This window comes from Schistocerca americana, chromosome 7, assembly GCF_021461395.2.
Source record: "Schistocerca americana isolate TAMUIC-IGC-003095 chromosome 7, iqSchAmer2.1, whole genome shotgun sequence".
NCBI lineage: Eukaryota > Metazoa > Arthropoda > Insecta > Orthoptera > Acrididae > Schistocerca > Schistocerca americana.
In genome coordinates this window covers 32,155,852-32,169,494 of record NC_060125.1, presented here as the reverse complement: position 1 = coordinate 32,169,494, position 13,643 = coordinate 32,155,852, and positions in this window count along the sequence as shown.

Sequence of the window (13,643 nt, the reverse complement as noted above, 5' to 3'; positions counted from 1 at the left end):
TCTTCTTGTACTTAAGTCGGCATTGTGCCTTTTGTATTTAATTCCGATGCAATTTCTGTCTTTCATCGTCAATAAGAAGGTCCAAGGGATACAGTAAACCTGGAGTGAAGCATCGGAATCTATAACTAGTGTCACAGGAATGAATCAAAACATAGTCAGTAAGAAGAGTCAGTCTTCCTGTACTTAATTCGGCATTGTGCCTTTTGTATTTAATTCCGATGCAATTTCTGTGTTTCGTTGTCAATAAGAAGGTCAGAGGGATACAGTAAACCTGAACTGAAGCACCGTAATCTATAACTAGTGTCACAGGAATGGTTCAAAACATAGACAGTAAGTAGCGGCAGTCTTCTTGTACTTAAGTCGGCATTGTGCCTTTTTTATTTAATTCCGATGCAATTTCTGTGTTTCATCGTCAATAACAAGGTCCAAGGGATACAGTAAACCTGGAGTGAAGAATCGGAATCCATAACTAGTGTCACAGGAATGGTTCAAAGCATCGACAGTAAGAAGAGTCAGTCTTCTTGTACGTAATTCGGCATTGTGCCTTTAGTATTTAATTCCGATGCAATTTCTGAGTTTAATCGTGAATAAGAAGGTCAGGGGGATACAGTAAATCTGAAGTCAGGCATCGGAATCTATAACTAGTGTCACAGGAATGGTTCAAAACATAGTCAATAAGATGAGTCAGTCTTCTTGTATTTAAGTCGGCTTTGTGCCTTTTGTATTTAATTCCGATGCAATTCCTGTGTTTCATCGGCAATAAGAAGGTCCAAGGGATACAGTAAACCTGAAGTGAAGCATCAGAATCTATAACTAGTGTCACAGGAATGGTTCAAAACATAGTCAGTAAGACGAGCCAGTCTTCTTGTACTTAAGTCGGCATTGTGCCTTTTGTATTTATTTCCGATGCAATTTCTGTGTTTCAAAGTCAATAAGAAGGTCCAAGGGATACAGAAAACCTGAAGTCAAGCACCGGAATCTATAACTAGTGTCACATGAATGGTTCAAATCATAGTAAGTAAGAAGAGTCAGACTTCTTGTACTTAATTCGGAATTGTGCCTTTTGTATTTAATTCCGATGCAGTTTCTGTGTTTCATCGTCAGTAAGAAGGTCAGAGGGATACAGTAAACCTGAAGTGAAGCATCGGAATCTATAACTAGTGTCACAGGAATGGTTCAAAACATAGTCAGTAAGAAGAGTAAGTCTTCTTGTACTTAAGTCGGCATTGTGACTTTTGTATTTAATTCCGATGCAATTTCTGTGTTTCATCGTCAATAAGAAAGTCCAAGGGATACAGTTAACCTGGAGTGAAGCATCGGAATCTATAAGTAGTGCAACAGGAATGGTTCAAAACATAGACAGTAGGAAGAGTCAGTCTTCTTGCACTTAAGTCGGCATTGTGCCTTTTCCATTTAATTCCGATGCAATTGCTGTGTTTCATCGTCAATAAGAAGATCCAAGGGATACAGTAAACATGAAGTGAAGCATCGGAATCTATAACTAGTGCCACAGGAATGGTTCAAAACATAGTCAGTAAGAAGAGTCAGTCTTCTTGTACTTAAGTCGGCATTGTGCCTTTTGTATTTAATTCCGATGCAATTTCTATGTTTCATCGTCAATAAGAAGGTCCAAGGGATACAGTAAAAATGAAGTGAAGCAGCGGAATCTATAACTAGTGTCACAGGAATGAATCAAACATACTCAGTAAGAGGAGTCAGTCTTCTTGTACTAAAGTCGGCATTGAGCCTTTTGTATTTAATTCCGATGCAATTTCAGTGTTTCATCGTCAATAAGAAGGTCCAAGGGATACAGTAAACCTGAAGTGAAGCAACGGAATCTATAACTAGTGTCACAGGGATGGTTCAAAACATAGACAGTAAGAAGAGTCAGTATTCTTGTACTTAAGTCGGCATTGTGCCTTTTGTATTTGATTCCGAAGCAATGTCTGTGTTTCATCTTCAATAAGAAGGTCCAAGGGATACAATAAACCTAAAGTGAAACATCAGAGTCTATAGCTAGTGTCACAGGAATGGTTCAAAACATAGTCAGTAAGAAGAGTCAGTCTTCTTGTACAGAAGTCGGAATTGTGCCTTTTGTATTTAATTCCGATGCAATTTCTGTGTTTCATCGTCAATAAGAAGGTCCAAGGGATACAGTAAACCTGAAGTGAAGCATCGGAATATATAACTAGTGCCACAGGAATGGTTCAAACATAGTCAGTAAGAAGAGTCAGTCTTCTTGCACTTAAGTCGGCATTGTGCCTTTTCCATTTAATTCCGATGCAATTGCTGTGTTTCATCGTCAATAAGAAGATCCAAGGGATACAGTAAACCTGAAGTGAAGCATCGGAATCTATAACTAGTGCCACAGGAATGGTTCAAAACATAGTCAGTAAGAAGAGTCAGTCTTCTTGTACTTAAGTCGGCATTGTGCCTTTTGTATTTAATTCCGATGCAATTTCTATGTTTCATCGTCAATAAGAAGGTCCAAGGGATACAGTAAACCTGAAGTGAAGCAGCGGAATCTATAACTAGTGTCACAGGAATGAATCTAACATACTCAGTAAGAAGTGTCAGTCTTCTTGTACATAAGTCGGAATTGTGCCTTTTGTATTTAATTCCTATGCAATTTCCGTGTTTCATCGTCAATAAGAAGGTCCAAGGGATACAGTAAACCTGGAGTGAAGCATCGGAATCTATAACTAGTGTCACAAGAATGGATCAAAACATAGTCAGTAAGAAGAGTCAGTCTTCTTACACTTAAGTCGGCATTGTGCCTTTTCTATTTACTTCCGATGCAATTGCTGTGTTTCATCGTCAACAAGAAGGTCAGAGGGATACAGTAAACCTGAAGTGAAGCATCGGAATCTATAACTAGTGTCACAGGAATGGTTCAAAACATAGACAGTAGGAAGAGTCAGTCTATTTGTACTTAAGTCGGCAATCTGAATTTTCTATTTAACTCCGATGCAATTTGTGTGTTTCATCGTCAATAAGAAGGTCCAAGGGATATAGTAAACCTGGAGTGAAGCATCGGAATCTATAATTAGTGTCACAGGAATGGTTCAAGTCATAGGCAGTAAGAAGAGTCAGTCTTCTTGTACTTAAGTCGGCATTGTGTCTTTTTTATTTAATTCCGATGCAATTTCTGTATTTCATCGTCAATAAGAAGGTCTAGGGGATATAGTAAACCTGAAGTGAAGCATCAGAATCTATAACTAGTGTCACAGGAATGGTTCAAAACATAGTCAGTAAGAAGAGACAGTCTTCTTGTACTTAAGTCGGCATTGTGCCTTTTCTATTTACTTCCGATGCAATTGCTGTGTTTCATCGTCAACAAGAAGGTCAGAGGGATACAGTAAACCTGAAGTGAAACATCGGAATCTATAACTAGTGTCACAGGAATGGTTCAAAACATAGACAGTAGGAAGAGTCAGTCTATTTGTACTTAAGTCGGCAATCTGAATTTTCTATTTAACTCCGATGCAATTTCTGTGTTTCATCGTCAATAAGAAGGTCCAAGGGATATAGTAAACCTGGAGTGAAGCATCGGAATCTATAATTAGTGTCACAGGAATGGTTCAAGTCATAGGCAGTAAGAAGAGTCAGTCTTCTTGTACTTAAGTCGGCATTGTGTCTTTTTTACTTAATTCCGATGCAATTTCTGTATTTCATCGTCAATAAGAAGGTCTAGGGGATATAGTAAACCTGAAGTGAAGCATCAGAATCTATAACTAGTGTCACAGGAGTGGTTCAAAACATAGTCAGTAAGAAGAGACAGTCTTCTTGTACTTAAGTCGGCATTGTGCCTTTTGTATTAAATTCCGATGCAATTTCTGTGTTTCATCGTCAATAAGAAGGTCCAAGGGATACAGTAAACCTGACGTGAAGCATCGGAATCTAAAATTAGTGTCACATGAATGGTTCAAAACATAGTCAGTAAGAAGAGTCAGTCTTACTGTACTTAAGTCGGCTTTGTGCCATTTGTATTTAATTCCGATGCAATTTCTGTGTTTCATCGTCAACAAGAAGGTCAGAGGGATACAGTAAACCTGAAGTGAAGCATCGGAATCTATAACTAGTGTCACAGGAATTTTTCAAAACATAGTCAGTAAGAAGAGTCAGTCTTCTTGTACTTAAGTCGGCAGTGTGCCTTTTGTATTAAATTCCGATGCAATTTCTGTGCTTCTTCGTCAATAAGAAGGTCCAAGGGATACATTAAACCTGGAGTGAAGCATCGGAATCTAGAAGTAGTGACACAGGGATGGTTCAAAACACAGACAGTAAGAAGAGTCAGTATTCTTGTACTTAAGTCGGCATTGTGCCCTTTGTATTTAATTCCGATGAAATTTCTGTGTTTCATCGTCAATAAGAAGGTCCAAGGGATACAGTAAACCTGAACTAAAGCATCGGATCTATAACTAGTGTAACAGGAATGGTTCAAAATAAAGACAGTGGGAAGAGTCAATCTTCTTGTACTTAAGTCGGCATTGTGACTTTCGTATTTAATTCCGATTTAATTTCTGTGTTTCATCGTCAATAAGCAGGACAGAGGGATACAGTAAACCTGAAGTGAAGCATCGGAATCTATAACTAGTGTCACAGGAATGGTTCAAAACATAGTCAGTAGGAAGAGTCAGTCTTCTTGTACTGAAGTCGGTATTGTGGCTTTACTATTTAATTCCTATGCAATTTCTGTGTTTCTTCGTCAATAAGAAGGTCCAATTGATATAGTAAACCTTGAGTGAAGCATCGGAATCTATAACTAGTGTCACAGGAATGGTTCAAAACATAGACAGTAAGTAGCGTCTGTCTTCTTGTACTTAAGTCGGCATTGTGCCTTTTTTATTTAATTCCGATGCAATTTCTTTGTTTCATCGTCTATAAGAAGGCCCAAGAGATACAGTAAACCTGGAGTGAAGCATCGGAATCTATAACTAGAGTCACAGGAATGGTTCAAAAACATCGACAGTAAGAAGAGTCAGTCTTCTTGTTCTTAATTCGGCAATGTGCCTTTAGTATTTAATTCCGATGCAATTTCTGTGTTTCATCGTCAATAAGAAGGTCAGAGGGATACAGTAAATCTGAAGTCAAGCATCGGAATCTATAACTAGTGTCACAGGAATGGTTCAAAGCATAGTCAGTAAGAAGAGTCAGTCTTCTTGTACTTAAGTCGGCATTGTGCCTTTTGTATTTAATTCCGATGCAATTTCTGTGTTTCATCGTCAATACGAAGGTCCAAGGGATACAGTAAACCTGATGTGAAGCATCAGAATCTATAACTAGTGTCACAGGAATGGTTCAAAACATAGTCAGTAAGAAGAGTCAGTCTTCTTGTACTTAAGCCGGCATTGTGCCTTTTGTATTTATTTACGATGCAATTTCTGTGTTTCATCGTCAATAAGAAGGTCCAAGGGATACTGTAAACCTGAAGTGAAGCATCGGAATCTATAACTAGTGTCACATGAATGGTTCAAGTCATAGTCAGTAAGAAGAATCAGTCTTCTTGTACTTAAGACGCCATTGTGCCTTTTGTATTTAATTCCAATGCAACTTCTGTGTTTCATCGTCAACAAGAAGGTCCATGGGTTACAGTAAACCTGGAGTGAAGCATCGGAATCTATAACCAGTGTCACATGAAAGGTTCAAAACATAGACAGTAAGAAGGGTCAATCTTCTTGTACTTAATTTGGCATTGTGCCTTTGGTATTTAATTCCGATGCAAAATGTGTGTTTCATCGTCAAAAAGAAGATCAGAGGGATACAGTAAACCTCAAGTGAAGCATCGGAATCTATAATTAGTGTCACATGAATGGTTCAAAACATAGTCAGTAAGAAGAGTCAGACTTCTTGTACTTAAGTCGGCATTGTGCCTTTTGTATTTAATTCCGATGCAATTTCTGTCTTTCATCGTCAATAAGAAGGTCCAAGGGATACAGTAAACCTGGAGTGAAGCATCGGAATCTTTAACTAGTGTCACAGGAATGAATCAAAACATAGTCAGTAAGAAGAGTCAGTCTTCCTGTACTTAATTCGGCATTGTGCCTTTTGTATTTAATTCCGATGTAATTCCTGTGTTTAGATTGTCAATAAGAAGGTCAGAGGGATACAGTAAACCTGAACTGAAGCAATGTAATCTATAAGTAGTGTCACAGGAATGGTTCAAAACATAGACAGTAAGTAGCGGCAGTCTTCTTGTACTTAAGTCGGCATTGTGCCTTTTTTATTTAATTCCGATGCAATTTCTGTGTTTCATCGTCAACAACAAGGTCCAAGGGATACAGTAAACCTGGAGTGAAGAATCGGAATCCATAACTAGTGTCACAGGAATGGTTCAAAGCATCGACAGTAAGAAGAGTCAGTCTTCTTGTACGTAATTCGGCATTGTGCCTTTAGTATTTAATTCCGATGCAATTTCTGGGTTTCATCGTGAATAAGAAGGTCAGAGGGATACAGTAAACCTGACGTGAAGCATCGGAATCTAAAATTAGTGTCACATGAATGGTTCAAAACATAGTCAGTAAGAAGAGTCAGTCTTACTGTACTTAAGTCGGCTTTGTGCCATTTGTATTTAATTCCGATGCAATTTCTGTGTTTCATCGTCAACAAGAAGGTCAGAGGGATACAGTAAACCTGAAGTGAAGCATCGGAATCTATAACTAGTGTCACAGGAATTTTTCAAAACATAGTCAGTAAGAAGAGTCAGTCTTCTTGTACTTAAGTCGGCAGTGTGCCTTTTGTATTAAATTCCGATGCAATTTCTGTGCTTCTTCGTCAATAAGAAGGTCCAAGGGATACATTAAACCTGGAGTGAAGCATCGGAATCTAGAAGTAGTGACACAGGGATGGTTCAAAACACAGACAGTAAGAAGAGTCAGTATTCTTGTACTTAAGTCGGCATTGTGCCCTTTGTATTTAATTCCGATGAAATTTCTGTGTTTCATCGTCAATAAGAAGGTCCAAGGGATACAGTAAACCTGAACTAAAGCATCGGATCTATAACTAGTGTAACAGGAATGGTTCAAAATAAAGACAGTGGGAAGAGTCAATCTTCTTGTACTTAAGTCGGCATTGTGACTTTCGTATTTAATTCCGATTTAATTTCTGTGTTTCATCGTCAATAAGCAGGACAGAGGGATACAGTAAACCTGAAGTGAAGCATCGGAATCTATAACTAGTGTCACAGGAATGGTTCAAAACATAGTCAGTAGGAAGAGTCAGTCTTCTTGTACTGAAGTCGGTATTGTGGCTTTACTATTTAATTCCTATGCAATTTCTGTGTTTCTTCGTCAATAAGAAGGTCCAATTGATATAGTAAACCTTGAGTGAAGCATCGGAATCTATAACTAGTGTCACAGGAATGGTTCAAAACATAGACAGTAAGTAGCGTCTGTCTTCTTGTACTTAAGTCGGCATTGTGCCTTTTTTATTTAATTCCGATGCAATTTCTTTGTTTCATCGTCTATAAGAAGGCCCAAGAGATACAGTAAACCTGGAGTGAAGCATCGGAATCTATAACTAGAGTCACAGGAATGGTTCAAAAACATCGACAGTAAGAAGAGTCAGTCTTCTTGTTCTTAATTCGGCAATGTGCCTTTAGTATTTAATTCCGATGCAATTTCTGTGTTTCATCGTCAATAAGAAGGTCAGAGGGATACAGTAAATCTGAAGTCAAGCATCGGAATCTATAACTAGTGTCACAGGAATGGTTCAAAGCATAGTCAGGAAGAAGAGTCAGTCTTCTTGTACTTAAGTCGGCATTGTGCCTTTTGTATTTAATTCCGATGCAATTTCTGTGTTTCATCGTCAATACGAAGGTCCAAGGGATACAGTAAACCTGATGTGAAGCATCAGAATCTATAACTAGTGTCACAGGAATGGTTCAAAACATAGTCAGTAAGAAGAGTCAGTCTTCTTGTACTTAAGCCGGCATTGTGCCTTTTGTATTTATTTACGATGCAATTTCTGTGTTTCATCGTCAATAAGAAGGTCCAAGGGATACTGTAAACCTGAAGTGAAGCATCGGAATCTATAACTAGTGTCACATGAATGGTTCAAGTCATAGTCAGTAAGAAGAATCAGTCTTCTTGTACTTAAGACGCCATTGTGCCTTTTGTATTTAATTCCAATGCAACTTCTGTGTTTCATCGTCAACAAGAAGGTCCATGGGTTACAGTAAACCTGGAGTGAAGCATCGGAATCTATAACCAGTGTCACATGAAAGGTTCAAAACATAGACAGTAAGAAGGGTCAATCTTCTTGTACTTAATTTGGCATTGTGCCTTTGGTATTTAATTCCGATGCAAAATGTGTGTTTCATCGTCAAAAAGAAGATCAGAGGGATACAGTAAACCTCAAGTGAAGCATCGGAATCTATAATTAGTGTCACATGAATGGTTCAAAACATAGTCAGTAAGAAGAGTCAGACTTCTTGTACTTAAGTCGGCATTGTGCCTTTTGTATTTAATTCCGATGCAATTTCAGTGTATCATCGTCAATAAGAAGGTCCAAGGGATACAGTAAACCTAAAGTGAAGCAACGGAATCTATAACTAGTGTCACAGGGATGGTTCAAAACATAGACAGTAAGAAGAGTCAGTATTCTTGTACTTAAGTCGGCATTGTGCCTTTTGTATTTGATTCCGAAGCAATGTCTGTGTTTCATCTTCTATAAGAAGGTCCAAGGGATACAACAAACCTAAAGTGAAACATCAGAGTCTATAGCTAGTGTCACAGGAATGGTTCAAAGCATAGTCAGTAAGAAGAGTCAGTCTTCTTGTACATAAGTCGGAATTGTGCCTTTTGTATTTAATTCCGATGCAATTTCTGTGTTTCATCGTCAATAAGAAGGTCCAAGGGATACAGTAAACCTGAAGTGAAGCATCGGAATATATAACTAGTGTAACAAGAATGGTTCAAAACATAGACAGTGGGAAGAGTCAGTCTTCTTGTACTTAAGTCGGCATTATGCCTTTTGTATGTAATTCCGATGCAATTTCTATGTTTCATCGTCAATAAGAGGGTCAGAGGGATACAGTAAACCTTAAGTGAAGCATCGGAATCTATAACTAGTGTAACAGGAATGGTTCAAAACATAGACAGTGGGAAGAGTCAGTCTTCTTGTACTTTAGTCGGCATTGTGCCTTTTGTATTTATCTCCGATGCAATTTCTATGTTTCATCGTCAATAAGAAGGTCAGAGGGATACAGTAAACCTGAAGTGAAGCATCGGAATCTATAACTAGTGTCACAGGAATGGTTCAAAACATAGTCAGTAAGAAGAGTCAGTCTTCTTGTACTTAAGTCGGCAATGTGACTTTTGTATTTAATTCCGATGCAATTTCTGTGTTTCATCGTCAATAAGAAAGTCCAAGGGATACAGTTAACCTGGAGTGAAGCATCGGAATCTATAAGTAGTGCCACAGGAATGGTTCAAAACATAGACAGTAGGAAGAGTCAGTCTTCTTGCACTTAAGTCGGCATTGTGCCTTTTCCATTTAATTCCGGTGCAATTGCTGTGTTTCATCGTCAATAAGAAGATCCAAGGGATACAGTAAACCTGAAGTGAAGCATCGGAATCTATAACTAGTGCCACAGGAATGGTTCAAAACATAGTCAGTAAGAAGAGTCAGTCTTCTTGTACTTAAGTCGGCATTGTGCCTTTTGTATTTAATTCCGATGCAATTTCTATGTTTCATCGTCAATAAGAAGGTCCAAGGGATACAGTAAACCTGAAGTGAAGCAGCGGAATCTATAACTAGTGTCACAGAAATGAATCAAACATACTCAGTAAGAAGAGTCAGTCTTCTTGTACTAAAGCCGGCATTGTGCCTTTTGTATTTAATTCCGATGCAATTTCAGTGTTTCATCGTCAATAAGAAGGTCCAAGGGATACAGTAAACCTGAAGTGAAGCAACGGAATCTATAACTAGTGTCACAGGGATGGTTCAAAACATAGACAGTAAGAAGAGTCAGTATTCTTGAACTTAAGTCGGCATTGTGCCTTTTGTATTTGATTCCGAAGCAATGTCTGTGTTTCATCTTCAATAAGAAGGTCCAAGGGATACAATAAACCTAAAGTGAAGCATCAGAGTCTATAGCTAGTGTCACAGGAATGGTTCAAAACATAGTCAGTAAGAAGAGTCAGTCTTCTTGTACATAAGTCGGCATTGTGCCATTTGTATTTAATTCCGATGCAATTTCTATGTTTCATCGTGAATAAGAAGGTCCAAGGGATACAGTAAACCTGAAGTGAAGCAGCGGAATCTATAACTAGTGTCACAGGAATGAATCAAAACATAGTCAGTAAGAAGAGTCAGTCTTCTTGTACTAAAATTGGCATTGTGCACTTTGTATTTAATTCCGATGCAATTTCAGAGTTTCATCGTCAATGAGAAGGTCCAAATGATACAGTAAACCTGAAGTGAAGCATCGGAATCTATAACTAGTGTCACAGGGATGGTTCAAAACATAGACAGTAAGAAGAGTCAGTATTCTTGTACTTAATTCGGCATTGTGCCTTTTGTATTTAATTCCGAAGCAATTTCTGTGTTTCATCTTCAATAAGAAGGTCCAAGGGATACAATAAACCTAAAGTGAAGCATCAGAGTCTATAGCTAGTGTCACAGGAATGGTTCAAAACATAGTCAGTAAGAAGAGTCAGTCTTCTTGTACATAAGTCGGAATTGTGCCTTTTGTATTTAATTCCGATGCAATTTCTGTGTTTCATCGTCAATAAGAAGGTCCAAGGGATACAGTAAACCTGAAGTGAAGCATCGGAATCTATAACTAGTGTAACAGGAATTGTTCAAAACATAGACAGTGGGAAGAGTCAGTCTTCTTGTACTTAAGTCAGCATTGTGCCATTTGTATTTAATTCTAATGCAATTTCTATGTTTCATCGTCAATAAGAAGGTCCAAGGGATACAGTAAACCTGAAGTGAAGCAGCGGAATCTTAACTAGTGTCACAGGAATGAATCAAAACATAGTCAGTAAGAAGAGTCAGTCTTCTTGTACTAAAATTGGCATTGTGCACTTTGTATTTAATTCCGATGCAATTTCAGTGTTTCATCGTCAATAAGAAGGTCCAAATGATACAGTAAACCTGAAGTGAAGCATCGGAATCTATAACTAGTGTCACAGGGATGGTTCAAAACATAGTCAGTAAGAAGAGTCAGTCTTCTTGTACTAAAATTGGCATTGTGCCTTTAGTATTTAATTCCGACGCAATTTCTGTGATTCATCGTGTATAAGAAGGTCAGAGGCATACAGTAAATCTGAAGTCAAGCATCGGAATCTATAACTAGTGTCACAGGAATGGTTCATACATAGTCAGTAAGAAGAGTCAGTCTTCTTGTACATAAGTCGGCTTTGTGCCTTTTGTATTTAATTGGGATGCAATTTCTGTGTTTCATCGTCAATAAGAAGGTCCAAGGGACACAGTAAACCTGAAGTGAAGCATCAGAATCTATAACTAGTGTCACAGGAATGATTCAAAGCATAGTCAGTAAGAAGAGTCAGTCTTCTTGTACTTCGGTCGGCATTGTGCCTTTTGTATTTATTTCCGATGCAATTTCTGTGTTTCATCGTCAATAAGAAGGTCAAAGGGATACAGTAAACCTGAAGTGAAGCACCGGAATCTATAACTGGAGTCACAGAAATGGTTCAAAACATAAACAGTAGGAAGAGTCAGTCTTCTTGTACTTAAGTCGGCATTGTGCCTTTTCTATTTAATTCCTATGCAATTTCTGTGTTTCATCGTCAATAAGAAGGTCCGAGGGATATAGTTAACCTGACGTGAAGCATCGGAATCTATAACTAGTGTCACAGGAATGGTTCAAAACATGGTCAGTAAGAAGAGTCAGTCTTCTTGTAATTATGTCGGCATTGTGCCTTTTGTATTTAATTCCGATGCAATTTCTATGTTTCGTCGTCAATAAGAAGGTCCAAGGAATACAGTAAACCTGGAGTGGAGCAGCGGAATCTATAACTAGTGTCACAGGAATGGCTCAAAACATCGACAGTAAGAAGAGTCAGTCTTCTTGTACTTAATTCGGCATTGTGCCTTTAGCATTTAATTCCGATGCAATTTCTTTGTTTTATCGTGTATAAAAAGGTCAGAGGCATACAGTAAATCTGAAGTCAAGCATCGGAATCTATAACTAGTGTCACAGGAATGGTTCAAAACATAGTCAGTAAGAAGTGTCAGTCTTCTTGTACATAAGTCGGCTTTGTGCCTTTTGTGTTTAATTGGGATGCAATTTCTGTGTTTCATCGTCAATAAGAAGGGCCAAGGGACACAGTAAACCTGAAGTGAAGCATCAGAATCTATAACTAGTGTCACAGGAATGATTCAAAACATAGTCAGTAAGAAGAGTCAGTCTTCTTGTACTTCAGTCGGCATTGTGCCTTTTGTATTTATTTCCGATGCAATTTCTGTGTTTCATCGTCAATAAGAAGGTCCAAGGGATACATTAAACCTGAACTGAAGCACCGGAATCTATAACTAGAGTCACAGAAATGGTTCAAAACATAGACAGTAGGAAGAGTCAGTCTTCTTGTACTTAAGTCGGCATTGTGCCTTTTCTATTTAATTCCTATGCAATTTCTGTGTTTCATCGTTAATAAGAAGGTCCGAGGGATATAGTAAACCTGAAGTGTAGCATCGGAATCTATAACTAGTGTCACAGGAATGGTTCAAAACATGGTCAGTAAGAAGAGTCTGTCTTCTTGTAATTATGTCGGCATTGTGCCTTTTGTATTTAATTCCGATGCAATTTCTATGTTTCATCGTCAATAAGAAGGTCCAAGGGATACAGTAAACCTGGAGTGGAGCAGCGGAATCTATAACTAGTGTCACAGGAATGAATCAAAACATAGTCAGTAAGAAGAGTCAGTCTTCTTGTACTGAAGTCGGCATTGTGCCTTTTGTATTTAATTCCGATGCAATTTCAGTGTTACATCGTCAATAAGAAGGTCAGAGGGATAGAGTAAACCTGAAGTGAAGCATCGGAAACTATAACTAGTGTCACAGGAATGGTTCAAAACATAGACAGTAGGAAGAGTCAGTCTTCTTGTACTCAAGTCGGCTTTGTGCCTTTTCTATTTAATTCCTATGCAATTTCTGTGTTTCATCGTCAATAAGAAGGTCCAAGGGATATAGTAAACCTGGAGTGACGCATCGGAATCTATAACTAGTGTCACAAAAATGGTTCAAAACATAGTCAGTAAGAAGAGTCAGTCCTCTTGTACTTAAGTCGGCATTGTGCCTTTTGTATTTAATTCCGATGCAATTTCTATGTTTCATCAACAATAAGAAGGTCCAAGGGATATAGTAAACCTGGAGTGAAGCATCGGAATCTATAACTAGTGTCACAGGAATGGTTCAAAACTTAGACAGTAAGTAGCGTCAGACTTCTTGTACTTAAGTCGGCATTGTGCATTTTTTATTTAATTCCGATGCAATTTCTGTGTTTCATCGTCAATAAGAAAGTCAAAGGGATACAGTAAACCTGGAGTGAAGCATCGGAATCTATAACTAGTGTCACAGGAATGGTTCAAAACATCGACAGTAAGAAGAGTCAGTCTTCTTGTACTTAATTCGGCATTGTACCTTTAATATTTAATTCCGATGCAATTTCAGTG